The sequence below is a fragment of the Oryctolagus cuniculus genome, chromosome 12 (assembly GCF_051225735.1).
Source record: "Oryctolagus cuniculus isolate XC-2025 breed Fujian yellow rabbit chromosome 12, ASM5122573v1, whole genome shotgun sequence".
NCBI lineage: Eukaryota > Metazoa > Chordata > Mammalia > Lagomorpha > Leporidae > Oryctolagus > Oryctolagus cuniculus.
The window spans coordinates 7,859,642-7,877,658 of record NC_142878.1 but is presented as its reverse complement, the minus strand read 5'-3'; the positions used below and the strand labels follow the sequence as shown (position 1 = coordinate 7,877,658).

The 18,017-nt window shown below is 40.2% G+C and overlaps 1 long non-coding RNA gene across 2 annotated transcripts in view; it reads left to right on the top strand.

Moving 5' to 3' along the window:
• Window positions 1-18,017, top strand: part of LOC103352189 (uncharacterized) — a 315,055-nt gene that overhangs the window by 31,576 nt on the left and 265,462 nt on the right. The window contains exon 2 of one of the 2 annotated variants that reach the window (XR_016218713.1): window positions 4,007-4,240. The exons of the other annotated variant lie outside the window; for it this stretch is intronic. This is a non-coding gene — a long non-coding RNA (uncharacterized LOC103352189). Of the gene's footprint in view, window positions 1-4,006; window positions 4,241-18,017 lie in introns of those variants that run through there. 2 annotated transcript variants of the gene reach the window in all.

Here is an 18,017-nt window from a genome sequence, read left to right as displayed (position 1 = left end):
CATATAATCATGATCCTAGAAGGAGAGTAGGAAGCACACACACACACACACGTTTGAAAAACTAAAGACTAAAATGTCTCCACATTTGTTGAAAGATATAAATTTACATCTTCAAGCAACTCAGCATATGCTCACAAAGGTAACTTGTTTAAATTCAATGATAAAGAATTTGAAAGCATCCATAAATAAATGACATTATCAGCAAGAGAAAAATTCTTGGTGTGACAACTGACTTTTCATCAGAAACAAGGGAGATCAGAAGACAATGGAATAGTATTGTCTTTAAACACCAGGGGGAGAAATACTGCTAACTCAACATTTTATATGGAGGATTTCTTTAATAATTCTCTTAAGAGAAAAGGAAAATATGAAAACTTTTTGCTTGGCCTGGTCTAGCCCAGGCTATTACAGGCATTTGGGGAGTGATTCAGCAGATGGAAGATCTGTCTGTCTGTCTCTAAGTTTAAATTTTTTTTAATCCAGGAACCTGACACTCAGACACTTATATCTTCCTGTTGAATTGATCCCTTAATCATTACATAGTGGACTTCTTTGTCTCTTTTAACAGATTTTATGTTAAAATCTATTTTTTTCTGATATTATGGTGGCTACACCAGTTCTTGTAGGTAGCAAGTAGATGGGTTTTGTTTTTTAATCTATTCAGCCAGTCTGTGTCTTTTAATTAGAGAGTTGAGGCCATTTACATTAAAGGTAACTATTGATAAGTAATGACTTTGCCCTGCCATTTTTGCATAAATATTCCTATTGTTTACTGTTCCCTGAGATTGCACTCTCTCCACTTTTTTTTTTTTTTTAGGGGTAGATCCTTTTTTTTTTTTTTTTTTGACAGGCAGAGTGGACAGTGAGAGAGACAGAGAGAAAGGTCTTCCTTTTTTTCCATTGGTTCACCTCCCAATGGCCACTGCAGCCGGCGCACTTTGGCTGTCGCACCGCGCTGATCCAAAGCCAGGAGCCAGGTGCTTCTCCTGGTCTCCCACACAGGTGCAGGGCCCAATCACTTGGGCCATCCTCCACTGCACTCCTGGGCCGCAGCAGAGAGCTGGACGGGAAGAGAGGCAACTGGGACAGAATCTGGCGCCTTGACTGGGACTAGAACCCAGGGTGCTAGCGCCGCAGGCAGAGGGTTAGCCTATTGAATCATGGCGCCGGCCTCTCCACTTTTTTTTTTTTTTTAAGCCATCTTCCCCTAAACTAAAACAGTAAACTCTTTCCCTATTCTGTCATCTTGGAATCTTGCAGACTACTTTCTAAAGAAAAAAAAATTATCTTGACTCACAGTTCTAGAGGTTCAAAGTCCAAATGATTCTGGAAACCTGTACCCAGATTGCCCATTTCTTGGCAATCTTATATTCTGTTCAAAAACTAGTTCAAGGTGAATTGTGGACATATTTGTAAGACATAGAGCTGTAACATATTTAGAAAAAATAGGGCTAAATATTTAAAATCTAGGATCAGGCAAAAAATTCTTAAACTTGACAACCAAAGGGGAAAATATGTATGTGTATATATAAGAAAAAAAAGATCAACAGAATCTCTTCAAAATTAAAAATATTTGCTTTGTGAAAGGCCTTATTGGGAAGATAAAAAGAGAAGGTACAGACCTTTTAAAAATGTGGGTCAAGACATACCCAACAAAGGGCTGATGTCAAAAGTATGAATATATAAGCATTCTCAGATCCACAGTAAAATGATCACATTAGGAGATGCTGAAACAAGAGCTGTTTTAAAAAGGATGAGGACCATAAGCATATGAAATGATGTACAAGGTTATGATCATTATGAAAATGCAAATAAACTCACAATGAAATACTTCCGTTCACCTCTCAGAACAGCTACAATTAAATAGTGACAGCAGTGAATGCTGGTGAGGACCTGGAGAAAGTATATCATCATACATTTCTGGTCAGAATGGAAAATTGTACAATCAGTGGAAAAGAATCTGGCAGTTTTTTATAAAACTAAATGCAATTACCATATTACTGATTAATGCACTTTTGGACAGTTATCTAAGAGAAATGTTAACTTACATTCATACAAACACTTGTATGTGTATGTTGGTAGCAGTTTCTTTTTAAAAATATAATAGTCCAAAACTGAATACAGTTCTGATATGCTTTGACAGGTGAATGATTAACAAAATGGATCACTGTTTTATGATGAGGGAAACAAAGTATTGATATATGAGGAAGCTCCAAAAGGCTAATGGAAAATGTGGATTATCTTTTAAAATTTCTTTATATTTATTAGAGATTCTCATCTGCTGGTTCACCGCTCCCCCCAAATGCCCACAAGGATCAGGGCTAAAGTTGAGGTCCAGGAAGACAATTCATGTCTCCTACATGGGTAGCAGAAATCCACTTACTTGAGCCATTAATGTCACCTGCCAGATCTACACTGGCAGAAAGCTGGAATCAGGAGACTATAGCTGGAATTGAAACTACACACTTTGATGTGAGATGCGGTTTTTTTTTTAAAGATTTTTTATTTATGTATTTGAGAAGTAGAGTTACAGACAGTGAGAGGGAGAGACAGAGAGAAAGGTTTTCCTTTCATTGGTTCACTCCCCAAATGGCTGCAATGGAAGGAGCTGCGCTGATCCGAAACCAGGAGCCAGGTGCTTCCTCCTGGTCTCCCACATAGGTACAGGGGCCCAAGCACTTGCACCATCCTCTGCTGCTTTCCCAGGCCATAGTAGAGAGCTGGATTGGAAGAGGAGCAGCTGGGACTAGAACTGGTGCCCATATGGAATGCTGGCGCCACAGGCGGAGGATTAACCTACTGTGAGACAGCACTGGCCTCAGGGACGCTGGTCTTTCAACAACTAGGACAGATACCCACTCCTAAAATTTGTTTTGTCTTTCAATTCCAATTTTCCATAAGCATTTTGAAGCCTTCTCACTTAAAAACTTTGATGAGTATTCAGATGATTATTTCAGGTAAAATAAAGCCATCCTCAAAAGGTTGAAAACACAAATTTTTAAAAATGGAGGACAGACTAGTGGTTGCCAGCACAGCAGATGAAGGGGCAGGGGTGGTGGAGAGATGGGTTTGGTTGTAAGAGGGCAACACAGGTCTCTCCTGGTTATGAACTTGTACAGTGTTTTTATTCTGGTGGTAGATAAGTGAACCAACAACACATGTGCTGGAACCAAACACACACACACACACAAACACATGAAATAAGGGAAAGCTGAATAAGACCTATGGATTTGTTCCGTGCAAGTGTTCTTTTTTTTTTTTTTTTTTTTTTTTTTTTTTGACAGGCAGAGTAGACAGTGAGAGAGAGAGACAGAGAGAAAGGTCTTAAGGTCTTCCTTTGCCGTTGGTTCACCCTCCAATGGCCACCGCGGCCGGTGCACCACGCTGATCCGATGGCAGAAGCCAGGTGCTTCTCCTGGTCTCCCATGGGGTGCAGGGCCCAAGGACCTGGGCCATCCTCCACTGTACTCCCTGGCCACAGCAGAGAGCTGGCCTGGAAGAGGGGCAACCGGGACAGAATCCGGCGCCCCGACCGGGACTAGAACCCCGTGTGCCGGCGCCGCAAGGTGGAGGATTAGCCTAGTGAGCCACGGCGCCAGCCCCTGTGCAAGTGTTCTGATTGTGACATACTCCAGTTTTGTAATCTGTTAAAATTAGGGGAAACTGAGTGATGCATACGAGGGAGCTCACTGTATTAAGTCTTTCAACTTCATAAAATTTAAAAAAAAATCAATGAAAAACTTTAAAAAATGTTATATGAGTATATTCTTCCATTCTCTATATATGTTTATTATATATATGCATATATCCATTAAGTATATTTATAAAGTGTTATTCTCTATATAATTCTGCAATGGTTTTTTTAACACTGTAAGACTTATTCGTGTTGCTATGCATAGAACTAGATCATTCATGTATTTTAACTGCTGTAGAATAACACATAATATGCTGAAGTCAACATTTGCTTATTAATTGCCCTTGCTCATAGCTGTTTGTTTCTAAGCAGTGCAAAAGGCTGCATACTGGGAAACTGCCTTGGCTTCAGGAGCCTGGTGCTAGCGAAGTTAAGCCCTGGGAGCATGCCCAGTGAGCAGAGGCCAGAGGGCACAACTCCTTCTTGCAAGGTCTGTTGAACGTCTTCTACTGACAGAGCTTCACGTTGTACCATCTGACAAAGAAAAATACTGAACAGACCACATCCTTTTTCATTCTAAAGGTAACAATTCAAAAAACCCAGCAAGATAGATAGCTAATTATACCAGCACTATTTCAGAATGTCTATCCTTTTCCTATTATAGTCAATGCCGAGTTTATCACATATGGAATTCCCATATACTCCCTTAGCCCCTGTGTGCATTTCAACTTCTGTAGGCTACCTGTGTTTCCTTTGTCTATTGACCTATTCATACGCTCACTCCACACTGTCGCAGTCACTGCACTTTTTCAATATATTATGATCTTTGGCTAGGCAAGGCCTTCCTACTTTGCTTCCCTTAAAATTTCCCCTGGATATTATTTTTCATCTGTGTGCCTTTCTGTCTTACAAGAAAGCAGAGCCTGTAGCACAGAAGGTACCAGGCATAGCTGTTAATGCTCATATTGTTGCTGCTTGGCGTTGAATCTCCACATACAGCAAATGGTGCACTTCATCTATTCAGCGTTTATTTCACGGCCTTCAAATGCATTTTTTATAAAGATGTAGCATCTTTTCCATTGTGCTTTATAATTTATCTGTTTATTAGCTGTTTTTGTCCATTGTAGCCACTTTCGTAATGCAGCTCTCTGGTTACACTGGTATTTAAAAATGCATTGGTTATTCTTGAGGCCACACATTGTGCTACCTTATTTTTATTTCATTTGCTTGTTTGTTTGTGGATTTTATTTGATTTCTTGTGTAGAATAGGACTGTGAAGACTTCTTTCGGAAAGGGCTGCATACATTTCATCTGTGAGGGTCTGTGGTCTTTGGAGCAACCACTCAGCTCTGACTTGTAGAATAAAAGCACCCATAGACACCAAGGAAACAAGTGGCAGCGGCTAGGACTAGCCCATAATAGGGCCTGATTTAACACATGACCTAATTTTTGCAGGCCCTTGATGTATAGATAATAACGCTACTGTTTTTGTTCTGAAAGTCATAACTTAAGCTTCTTGCCTTTTTTTCCTATCATATTTCATGGTCCAGGATTTCTAGTGTGGTATTATATGTTGGTGCTAGCAGTTGGAAATCTTGCTCTTTTCCAGAGTTATTGGGATTCATTACAAAGTGTGATCTGAAGAATGTTGTCTTTGTGTTAAGGAAACTTATCACCTCACCCAAATATTTACCATCTTTTGTAATAATAAATGTTTACATATAAAATTATTTTGCATCTGTAGTAATAATTGTCACATTGTCTTTTAGTGTTGATTGACTATGATTTTGAAATATCTTTGCCTTACTAATAGAAATAGAAACTCACTCATGATATATTTTTATTGACTATTATATTAGACTTGATACTATCTTATTATATTTTCATTCATGTTTGTAAATGAGTTGGGTCTTTAATTGCTCTGCAGGGTCACAGCCTGGCATAGGTTTGGTGTAAGGCTATAACAATGTAATAAGAGGAGTTGGAGTGTTTTCTCTATTTTTTCCCTGAAAACTATTTGCAAAAAAAAATTTGTGAAAATAAATTCCAAAAGAAATGAGAATTTTGGGCTTTGTGGATTTAATCTGACATTATTGACTGCCAATTAAAATGAGTTAATACTTGCTTACCTATTCAGATTTTAATTTTGAATCATTTTGTTGATTAAATATTTTTCAGAAAAATTTTCATTTTGTATGTTTTCAAATGTATTGGTATAAAATTGTTCAGAGTATTAATGTAGGTTATAATTTATCAATAATTATGTTTCTTTTCCATTTCTAATTATGCTAACCTGTGGCTTTGCCACTTTTATCTTTATCCATTTTGCTAGAGATTTATAAATAGTCTTATCTTTTCAAGGAATAAGATTTTGTTTTTTTGTTCATCTCTTTTTAAAATGTATGAAATTGTATTCTTATACTGTCTCATTTTACACTACTTTATGAGGAGTTTTATTCTTACTTTTTTATATCTACCTCAGTTAAGTGTTTCATGTGTTTATTCTCAGTCTTATTAAGACTGTAAACTTTCCTGAAATACTAGTTTAGATTTATCCTATAAATTTGAATATTTAATGTCATTTGGTTATAAGTGTTTCATGAAGTCTTAAAATCAAAGAATGTGTTTTTAAGTCCCTAAATATATGGCAATATTTGGGGATTTTTGGGGGGAAAGTTTTTAATTTTACTGCTTTATGATTGAATAATAACATTTTAAATTATATTAATTTTTAATTCTGAAAATTTTAAAGTAGTCTTTTATAAGTGAAAAGTGCTTTTCCTGTGTTTCTTATATTTTCTGGAGTGTGAGTGTGGTATGGAGTGAGAACTCACAGACATGAGGAGTGGCTAGAAGTGGAGATGCCAGCAGGTGCAGGCTCACGAAGAAGACAAGCCTGCATGCATTCCTCAGTAGTCTTAAGCTTTCTCATCCACCAACCTATCAAATTTTATGATGCATATTTCTGTTGTACAATGTCTTTCATTTTAACATTCTACACACTGGCATCAGGTGTGTATTTTACTTAAGGACAATTCACAAATCAAAACAGAAACCTGTAATAAACTCCCTTTACAGTTGTAGTTATGAGAAACATCAAATTCCCTTAGGCTTGATTGATAAAACACGGCATTCATCTTCTTCCTATGACGATGTGCAGCAAACTTGACGATGAGGGGAACAGCTGGTGAAGTGGGTTCAGGGAGAGGTGAAGGTAATATCGCCATGAAAAACATGAGGATAATGATTTTAAGAGGGATAATCGTTGTAACAACACCATTAACCTTTTGCTTCAAATTATTGAATGTGTGGTCTTTTTCAGAGGGATAATCAAAGGTTTGCCGTCACTGCAATGTGGGAGAAAGAAAGAGCAGTATGGAATTTGCTGTAATTTTTCCCTTCAAATTATTCTTTCCCCTAATCTATTAAGAAGGCAAGACCGCTGCTGGGTTTGGACTTACTTTTTAGAATCTATTAGTATAATTTCCAGAACAAGGAACTGCTTGTTTCAGTAGGAGGGATCTTTGATGACACCTATAGATCCACACCGTGGACAAGGGTTCTGATTACGTGGCTCTAAGATCAGATGCTAACACTGAGATTGGAAAGCATTCTTTGCACATGAAAGCATAACACAGTGTAGGATTGGTAGCATATTTGGGATTGGTATGCCATTAGGGTGACAGGTCAACAAAATGGGAATTGGGATCAGTTTCCTTTTAGACTTGGTAGTTTTATCACATAAGAAATTAATTGAGAGCAAATGGGACCAATGTAAACGTCAATGGGGGTAATTTATATGAGAATAGAGTTTAAGTTGTGAGAAAGCAGACTTATCAAGACTAAGGAATCCTACACTGGCTTCCAGTGTGAGATTGAAGCTCTTGGATTGCAAGGGTTCTGTGAACTTCTTGAAATTGTGTGCACACTTCTGAAGGAAGATACCTGTAGAAGTCATTTTTTGGGGAAGGTTTATAGTGCTCAACAACGTGTCAGAGGTTCTAGATTGTCTTTCCTTATTTACCTTGCTGCTGCTGTTGCTTCATTTTCTGCCCAACTTTTTGTGATTAGAATTTTGAGATTTGATGCCCCTCAATACTTCCCTTTTCTCCAAATTCTATTGAAAGTCTTCTTCAACAATCTCTCTTAGAAACTTGAATTTACAAGGAATCTAGTTTTCAAGCTAAACTTTGGGATACATGATTCAACAAGTAAGAGAGTACTTGTAGGGTGAGGAAGATGGAATATTGATCATCATACCAGAAATCTGTGTCAAGGTCCCTGAACACATGTGGATTCCTGAATTTTGTGTTTGTGAAACATGAGTCAAAAATACTCTGCCCATTGATAAGACTTTCGCTTTTTTTGGTTGTAAAAAAATTAAACAGAAATTGCTGCCTATGAAATCCTATTCTTTTGGGGGCCAGTATTGTGGGATAGCAGGTGAAAAAAATGCCACCTGAGACAATGCCATCCCATATGGGTGCCGGTTCGAGTCTTGGCTGCTCTACTTCCCATCCAGTTCCCTCATCATACACCTGGGAGAAGTATCAGAAGGTGGCCCAAGTGCTTGGACTTCTGCACCCACGCAGGAGACCTAGATGAAGTTCCTGGCTCATGGCTTCAGCCTGGGCTAGCCCTGACTCTTCAGGCCATGTAGAGAGTGAACCAGCAGATGAAAGATTCTCTCTCTCTCTCTCTCTCTCCCTCCCTTTCTATATCTCTATCTCTATCTCTCTGTAATTCTGACCTTCCAATAAATCAATCAATATTTTAAAATAATCCTATTCTTTTCACTTAGAACTTCAATGTCAACTCCTAAATCTGTCTCTGTTTCTTTATTCCATCACAGTGGCTGTTTTTGAGTTTTAAGGTGTTATTGTCCTCTTTTTAAGGGCTTCATTAGGCTTTCCCTCAGAGACATGCTCATCCCCATGCTTGGACAAATAATCTCAGGACTTCCATAAATCCTTCAGAGAACATGGCTCCCAGAGGAAGAGCTCTGTTTTGGGCTCTGCTCACTTCTCACCTGTTCCCCCTGCCTCTGGCTTTGGTCATTCCAGCCTAGTTTCTCCATAATGGACTTTCTCAAAGTGCATGTGATTATCTGGCTTCTCTGCTTAAAAACCTTCCAGTGGCAGAAAGCAAAGCCTCATCCACATGCCCACATCCCTCTCAGGATCCTCTTCTCTACTTCCCCTCCTGCTCCCTACTTCCCTCCAAGTGCTCTGGTGTGCATACACCCTCTCAGTCTTGTCATCTGCTCCTCCTTCCCTGGCCAGCTCTGCACTCTTCTTCCATGAGTGACTCTGACATCCTGCTTGCTCATCCATACCTGATGTGGTAGCAGGTGGCTCCTGTGCACCTCCAGGGCCTTGTGTGTGCTTCCATGTCAGCTCTTATAATACTGCAGTTCGTGTTTATGTATGCATGTCTGCAAACATAGCAAAGTCAGAAGGGAATTTTCTATTAGTACTTGTTACCCAGATGCTAACAGGCTTCCTTATTTATTTTTTGTTGGAATTTTGAGTTTGCCAATTGAATATTTCATTTGATCTCATCGAGTACTTTGGGAATTTGGTAACAGAAAAGACCCAAATCTTGAAGAGAGAATCATCAGTAGATAATAAACAGTTGTTCTGCCTTGTTGTTTTTAACATATTGCATCAACGTATTTTAGAGATCTAAGAAAGTCCACTCAGAGAGGAGTCAAACTGTTTATTTCTTGTAAGTGGACTTACTTGTGGTGTACAAACTGATTCATGCATGGTACTCATATGCAGGGCGTGGAAGAGTAGTTAACCATTCCATTTCCTCAAGCATTTATTGGTTCCTTGTTCTGAGAACATTAAGAATCCTCTCTTCCAGCTATTTTGAAATATGCTATACCTTATTGTTTAAATATGTTTTTCACAGTATCCTTATATAGGGCATGGAAAGAGCATCCTATTGTTGCTGAAGGTACTAAGTTCTAATTCTGGATCTGCCACTAATTATTAGGTGAGCTGAATGAAAGTCCATTGCTCTGCTTAGAACACAATCTATACAAACCCAAATTATAGCTGATAAAAAAAGACTTTATTATCTCACGGTAGCTCTGTCCCTACATAACTTTACTATTTTAGTGATGTGACATGGAAATGTTATTAGCATTTGTTACTGTTGTGTTGCTGGATTTGTAGAACCTGTGCCATACTTTTAAATTCAATGCCTAGTGAGAGTGTGAGAACAGGGATGTAAAAGAGAAGGTATCTTAGTCCCTACTCTCTTATTCTGAATCCATTACAGACATCACTAGTGGATTGTAGAGCTTTTTTTCACTGCTGCCACACTTTAAGACTCCTCAAGTAGCTATTACTAATCAATCAATGACTCAAGAGATAAAAGCCTGTTTATTATTTTAAAGTTAGATGATAAGACTAATCCAAGAAACAATGTGCCAGTAGAAATCTTAAAAGTCCAAATGTAGATGCCTATGTCCCCATCGATAGCAACTGTACTGGTTCTTCTGTAATGGTAGGATTTTGCTTGGACACATAGTTCCTCAGAAGAAAAGCTGAGTTTTCTGGTCTATTCTTGCACACCAGTAGTGACCATGAACAGTATATCTTGTCCAGAGGAATGTGAGCTCACATGTGTCAGCCTCTGGAAACTGCTCTTAGGAGGCTATGGGTGCAAGCTCTTTGACCCTCTTCTTGTTCTTATCCTGACTTCTGCTGCCTGGATCTTGTTGTGCACTTGCTGTCATGTGGGTGGAAAATCACTGAGCAGGAGGAGCTTGTGTCCTTTAAAATACCTCCATACCATGGAGGACACTTCAAAAAGTTCATGGAAAATGGATTGAAAAGATAGGTTTATTTCGGTGCAAAGAAATTTTGAAGTCCATGCATGATATTCTCATCATATTAATTTTCCATGAGCATTTTGAAAATCTCCCAAATACACTATTTCAAACTTTTTCCCCCCACCAAAATTAACTTATTGTTTGATTCAACGTTTTGCTGTGCCCTCCCTCAGCCATTGCAATGTGCTGGGTTTGCTGTTCACAGTAATGGTTTGTTTATTTAACCATGCTTCTTGGGAGTTCATGGCACATTAGGAGGATGTCCGGGCAAATCACATTCACCTTAGGGATAGAAATGTAAGGGAAAGTTACCTGTCTACTTGGCCAGGTTGGAAAAACTCTCTGAGTTGATGTCCAGCACGGGGTGACCTGGTGCAGCCAGCGTGTGATGATGGGGTAGATAGAACAGCACAGTGGGATATGACTTTGTTCCTTTTTGGGGTTGCTCCCATGTAAGTTGTCTGAAGTTGCTCTAACTATATAGATTCTCAGTAAATGATGCACACGTCTGAGGGGAGTGCCAGAGTCTCTTGTTGACAGGGGAGGTGGAGAGGAGAGTGTGAGGATGTGAATGGGAGCAAGGCCAGGAGCTTTCCAGATCCAACGTCCTCACCCATCTCGTTGGGGGCTGACCCATTAACTTTCAGAAGCCCTGTCAAAATTGTGTGAGTAATGGACACATTCTTCTTGTGACAGCCCCGTAGGTATGTACATCATCAACACACCTCATACATTTTCAAGGGAGAATAGTTTCCTATGTGATGGTATGCACTGCTCACCTTACATTTCTGTCTCAAAGACTCACTTTCACTCTTGCATTTCCATATATTCTGTTTATGCTGGAATATCTAGAGGAATACTGGCTACAGTAAACAGTGTATAATAAAGTTATACAACACCAAGAACATCTTTGTATCTGCTCTGTCAGAATATTGTTTAAATAGCTACATTCTGTTAATGCACGGTAGTTAAATAAACTCCAAGATTCTCATTCTGCAGCAACCCATTAAATCATCTTAAATACTATGTCATAATGACAACTTGATGCAACCAGATGTGATATCTGGGGATTTAAAAAAATACTTTCATAAAGACATAGTTTCCTGATTTTACATTCCCAAGCCCATTTGCACAGCTGTTAAATCTCTGACTCTACTTACTGTGGGTGTCTATCACTTATGTTCTGTTTCATGTATGACACTACTGAAGTGCAAACCAATGCTCCCCGGACATTCTGCTGTGTGCCTATGTGAAATCTGCACCAGCATCATTTAGTTCTTGAGGTGTGATCTTTTACACTGGAAAAATGTCAATGAGTTTGATCCTGTGTTGACATAAGAACATTAGGAACAGGACTTGGAAGGTATACTGTGGTCTGGGAGTCCCAGGAAGCCAGCTGAGCCTGAAACGACAGTGCTCGTCAGACCCAGACTTCATAGGAAGCTGGTGTCTTGCACCATGTGCAGCAGAAATGCACTTACCCACTTCTGGATTAAGAATTGTTTCCTGGAGGTATTTTAACACCATCGTAACAGTAATCAACCCATCCGGTTCCTGCCCTGCACAGCTATTAATCATTCACAAGAGGTAGATTATTTATGTGCTAAAATTTCTGTGCCACATGTGATTGGAAGTGAACTTTTGAACTTCTGATTTTATCAGTTGGTGTAAAAGTTGGCACAATGCAAAGTTGTGTATGTGATGAACCATCCAAGAGAGAGGACCCATTTGACAACCATATTATGCACTCTGCATGGGGAATGATAATGCCACCATCCAGCAGGAATCCTAGAAATTAGGTCATAATAGGCAGTGCAAGTGGGGCCTAATGAACCCAGATTCATATCTGTGGTGAAATTATATGCTGGATAATGTCCTCTGCAAAGCTGCCATGGTTCACTCTGGAAGGAAGCCCATTGCTGATACAACAAATCAATTGATAAGAAGTGTCTTTATTGCATCCAATAAAAAACCAGCGCAACCCCAAATAAACATACATGGCTCATAAAACAAATTGCTCACCTAAAATGAATTACACCCTAAGTTTTTTTTAAAGTAAATTATGCCACAGAATATTCAGTGATGTATCCATCCACTAAAGAGTAAGATTATAAACAGCACTAAAAGTAAATGTTTCCACGTTTCTTTTTAGTTTGATTTTTTTCAATCTACAGGATTACCAAGAGCAAAATGGGAAAAGGAAAAAATGTGGTAGAAATAGCCTGTTTTGTGAAATATAGGAAAAAATATACCATCTGTGATTTAGCACAGTTCTCAATATTCCATCTGTGATCTAAACACGGTTCTTAACAAAGGCTGAATCCCATTGTAGTTCAATATGATTTTTTAAAAAGTTTTTTTCTAAGAAAACTACTTTTGTAACTTACTGTTATTCCTGGCATGGGCTATCCTTTTAATGAAATGATAAATATGGCCTTTAGAACTGTGGTAAGAATGTGCTGGGTTGTTTCATGCAAAGGCTTAGAATTCTCAACAGCGAATAAACCAGCCTTATCCTACCACCCCCAGCAAACTTCACTGTAAAAGGCACATGTTTTGAACCCTGTTTAAAGGGCGTCTGTTTCCTCATTCATCTAGTCAACCCATGTTTATTACCATGTACCTTGTTAGAAGGACTTCTATGTTATATGGACATCTAACGGCATTAAACAGAGTTATTATGTGGCTTTAGCCAATGTAGTTTTGTTCAGAATGAAAAAGGAAATATATTGGCAGATCCATGATGAGTAAAAGTTGACATTTCCTCACTTCTCTTGAATCAACTCTTGAGAGGAAGCCACACTTGGGGGTTACACTGGTCACCATCAGATAATGTAAAAGCAAGATTTCTGAACCTCAGCACTGTGATACTTTAGAGACCCAGGGGTTCTTTGCTCTTGGGAGCTGGCTATTGTATGCCCTATAGAATGTTTACCAACATCCTTGTCCTCCACCTATAGATTCCAGTTGTAACACCCAATTGTGACAATCCAAAATATTTCCTGAAATTGCCACATGCCCCCCAGCAGGGAAAAAGCCCCTTTGGCCAAGAATCATTAGTATACAGAGAATTGTTGAGATTTTTATATTATTAATTGTTGAAAACTACTGTTTTCTATTTCTTTGTAGGGTAACAGTTAATGATTTGTACCTGGCCTCTTGCTGTCAAAGACAATGAGATGGAGAATGATACTGCCATCAGAAGGAAGGGGGTAGAGTAGAGTTCAGGGTCATCTGTGGCTGAAACAGCTGTTTTCCATGTCAAGATCAAAGGATCAACAGCATTATTCTCACTCAACACAGTCCAGTTCTCCAACCACCTAGGAGTATTCTTTTTTTTTTTATTTTTTGACAAGCAGAGTTAGAGAGAGAGAGAGACAGAGAGAGTTATAGACAGTGAGAGAGAGACAGAGAGAAGGGTCTTCCTTCCATTGATTCACTCCCCTAATGGCCGCTATGGCTGGCGCTGTGCCGATCCAAAGCCAGGATCCGGGTACTTCCTCCCAGTCTCCCATGCAGGTGCAGGGACCCAAGCACTTGGACCATCCTCCGCTGCCCTCCTGGGCCACAGCAGAGTTGGACTGGAAGAGGAGCCACCGGAACTAGTACCCGGCACCCCAACTGGGACTAGAACCCGGGGTGCTGGCGCTGCAGGTGGAGGATTAGTCAACTGAGCCATGGCACTGGCCCACCTAAGAGTATTCTTGAACATTACCTTTCTGGCTACCATTCTTCTCTTCATGTTGTGTCTTTGGTGTAGGGTTTCTGATCCTGCTTGCCTAGAAGGAATCTCCTCATTCTGTACAAAAAAGATCCAAGCCTTCTCCATCCTTTCTGTTTCTGCTTCCGTAGTATGGACCTTTGCCTCTATCAATCCATGACATTTCACAATCTGTTTGATATTTTAGTTGGTTAGACACATGCCTCCTGTAACATGTTATAAAGTCTTTGCAGAGAGACTATCATCTTTGTGGTCTTTATCATCTAGTCTAGGGATTACATTTGGCTATGAGTAACAGAAATCTAAAGTAGCACAAATAGGAAGTTGTTTCACTTACATTACAAGGAGCCCAAGTAATTGGGCAGTTAAGGCTCAGGAATTTTCTCGGCAGCTCCATTTTGGTTGTAAGAAGGTGACAGCTCAGTCAACCTTTGTCTCTGAGTTCGAGGCAGGTTCTGTGGGAGTAGGGTTCTGAAGAGGTTAGCAGGCTACCTTTGTATCTCACAGGTCGGAACAGAGTTACATGACACTTCCTAGGAACTGGGAAAGCTGAGTTTTTGTTTTCCCAGACTCTAGTAGAAGATGGCATAGGAAACAAGGTTGGCATGGATTTGGAATAATCCATCCCTCAATGGTTAACAGCATACTATTGCTTAAGGACAGAAGTTGATGTCAGACTATGTTCAAGCAAGAACACTTCATCCTATGGCCTTTGGGAACAGGAGGAACAGACAGTAACACTATCTGCTTCCTATTGCTGGAAGAAAGTACCTGGGGCTGGGTAATGGATGAGGAAAAGAGGTTTAGGAGCTGGCACTGTGGTGCAGTGGCTTAAGCTGCTGCCTGGGTAGTGATGGTTGAGGTCCCAGCTGATCCACTTTGGTCCGGCTCCCTACTAATGCACCTGGGAACTCGGAAGATGGCTGGAGTACTTGGGCCCTTGCCACTCATGTGGGAGACCTGAATGGATTTCCAGGTTCCTGGCTTTGGCCTAGTCCAGATCTGACTTTTGTAGCCATTTGGGGAGTGAATCAGTGAACGGAAGATATCTCTTTGTCTCTCTTATCCCCACCTCCCTCCCTTTCAAATAAGTATTTTTTTTTTTAAAGCAAAGAGTCCACAGTTTTGGAGGTTCACAGACATGGTGCAGGCATTGGCTTGGTGAGGGCCCTTGTGCATCGCATCATGGTGGCTGGCATCATGGTGGGAGCACATGTGAGAGTGGAAGTCAAAGAGAATAGGGAGGGGCCGGTCTTACTCTCTTATCGCAGCCTCCTCTTAGAAACTAACCAGCACCCCAAAAGAAGGATCTTAGGATCTTCCAAGGGCAATGACCCCAATGGCCTAATACCACCCAATTAGGTCCCGCCTCTTAAAGGTCCCCTCACCTTTTAATACTGTCACACTGGGGATCAAGCTTCCAACACATGAGCTTTAGAGAGATGCCCATATCCAAACTGTCGCAGGCCTTAACTTGAGGAGTGCTTTTCAAATCAGAGTTTAGCACATTTTCCGAATTCTTATCACCCTTTGCTTTAACTCTTTCAGGGCTCGTGGTAGGAGAAAGCACAGAAATCAGCTAAGAACAGAACACTGATGGATGATCCAGTCCAACTACACAGGAAGGTGTGAGAGACATGAGTAGTCTGAAGGCAGAAATGAGCGTGAAACCAGCTGATGTGGTCGGTGTTGTCACAGGGGGTTTCAGTAAAAGGGTCACATGCTTAAAATGGAATTTTCAGATTAATCTGCCAGAACAATGCAACATGACTGTTTCTTTCCCAGGCCATCTGAGAATTCTATAGATAAAAAAAATCAACTCTTATAAGTAGCTGAAATTTATTCAATGCTTCCTTTTTGGTCTTAGCATTTTCCACAAACTTGCCTCCTAGAAACTGTACTTCTGTGGGCTTTTTTTCTTTTCCAGATATTCCTGTTGCAATATTGTACCCTGCAACCATGAGGTTAAGAAGAATGCATTCATTTTATTTTCTTCTTCAGTGAGTGTGACAATTTGAACAAGAATGGCCAAATTGCTTTCTTTTTTCTCCTAAATCAAACTGTCTGTTCAGAAGAGGATCACACTGTAGTTTCATGAAACAAAACAACTCGCTCTGCTCTGGTACTTAATGGGGCCACCGCAACCTCCCCGTGTCTCAGCTTTGCTGACACAGGAGCTCACCAAGGGACACCTCGCCCCACGAAGAGTCTGGACAGTGTCTTCCATAGGCTGTCGATTTGGCAGTGATTTCTGCTGCTACAATGGACTTTGGCTTTGATAAATAATACAGGGCTTGCGGTGGCTTATACATAAGATCAGAGAAGGAAAATCAGGAGGTACAAAAATAGTATTTCACTTTTTACCTAAAAAGTTATTTGAGGGGTTGATGTTATGGCACAGCACGTGAAGCCAGCCCATGTGATGCCTGTTTGAGTTCCAGAGGCTCTGCTTCCCATGCAGCTCCCTACTGATTCACCCAGGAAGGCAGCGGAAAGATGGCCCAAGTGCTTGGGCCCCTGCACCCAAGCTCCTGGATCTTGGCTCCTGGCATTGGCCTGGCCCAGCCCCAGTTGTTGCAGCCATTTGGAAAGTGGACCAGTGGATGAAAGGCCTCTCTCTCTCTCTCTCTCTCTCTCTGCTACTCTGCCTTTCAAATAAACAAATACATAAATCTAAAAATAACCTTTAATTGATTGTGGGTATTTTCTCATGAAACAGTAACCCTATTAGAAAACAGACAAGATAAATAAATGAAGGGAGGTATTTGCAAAGGGTTGTCATTGGTTGTAATGAGGGTAGTCAGAACACAAATTGGGCACACCTGCCTGGGCCACAATCCTTGAGTCCAACAGTCATTCTATCATTGGGAACTGTACCAAGAGACGTGTTTGCCCTTGATGTTTCAATGCAGTTTGCCCCTACACATGCCACTGTGAGGTGGATGCAGTGACATCTGAGCACTTGCTAATCACGGGTTTATGTTTGTACTTTCTAATAGTGTCCTGAGGGGAACTGCAAGCTTCATAGTTTGTAGGGTTTGCTCCTGTTTGGCCATCCACGTTTCCATGTACCTGATACTTCCTTGCATGCTTTGAGGGATGAAGTACACTCTAGAATTCTTGGGTTTGGGAATCAAATCAATGTTCTCCTTGCCTGTGCTCTTGGTTTAAAGATGATTTCATATTACAGATGTAACACAACATCATAAAAACACACATAATAGATAAAAACAGAAAAATAGGTATGTGGAAAGGTGAAGGTTGTAGTGTTGATGGCAATAGTGAAAACTTGGGAACAAACAATGTTCCTGAATAGGAAAACAGTTACACAAATGACCACAAACACATCTGAGAAATCTATGCAACTTTAACAAGTAAGGTGGATATTTGTGTATTGATACAGAAATTTATTTGTCAAAGACATTTTTAAAATTTATTTACTTGAAAAAGATAGATATAGGGAGATAGAGATAGAGATAGAGATACAGAGGGAGAGAGAGAACTTCCATCCACTTGCTCACTCCCAAAGGATTGCAGTGGCCAGCTGGGACTTGGCCAGATGGAAGTCTGGAGGTAGGACCACATTCCAAGTTTCCTAGGGTAGTAGGACCTTCATCATTTGAGTCATCATCAGTGCCTCTCAGGGTCTGCAGTAGGAAGAAGCTGGAATCAAAAGCTGGATCCTGGAATAAAACTCTAGCACTCTGATATGGGATGTGGCCATCTTAAATGCTAGGCTACATGCCCCCCCTCTCAGTCATATTTTTAATTGATAAAATGAAGTTGCATAATCATACATGAAGTGTGACAACATTGAT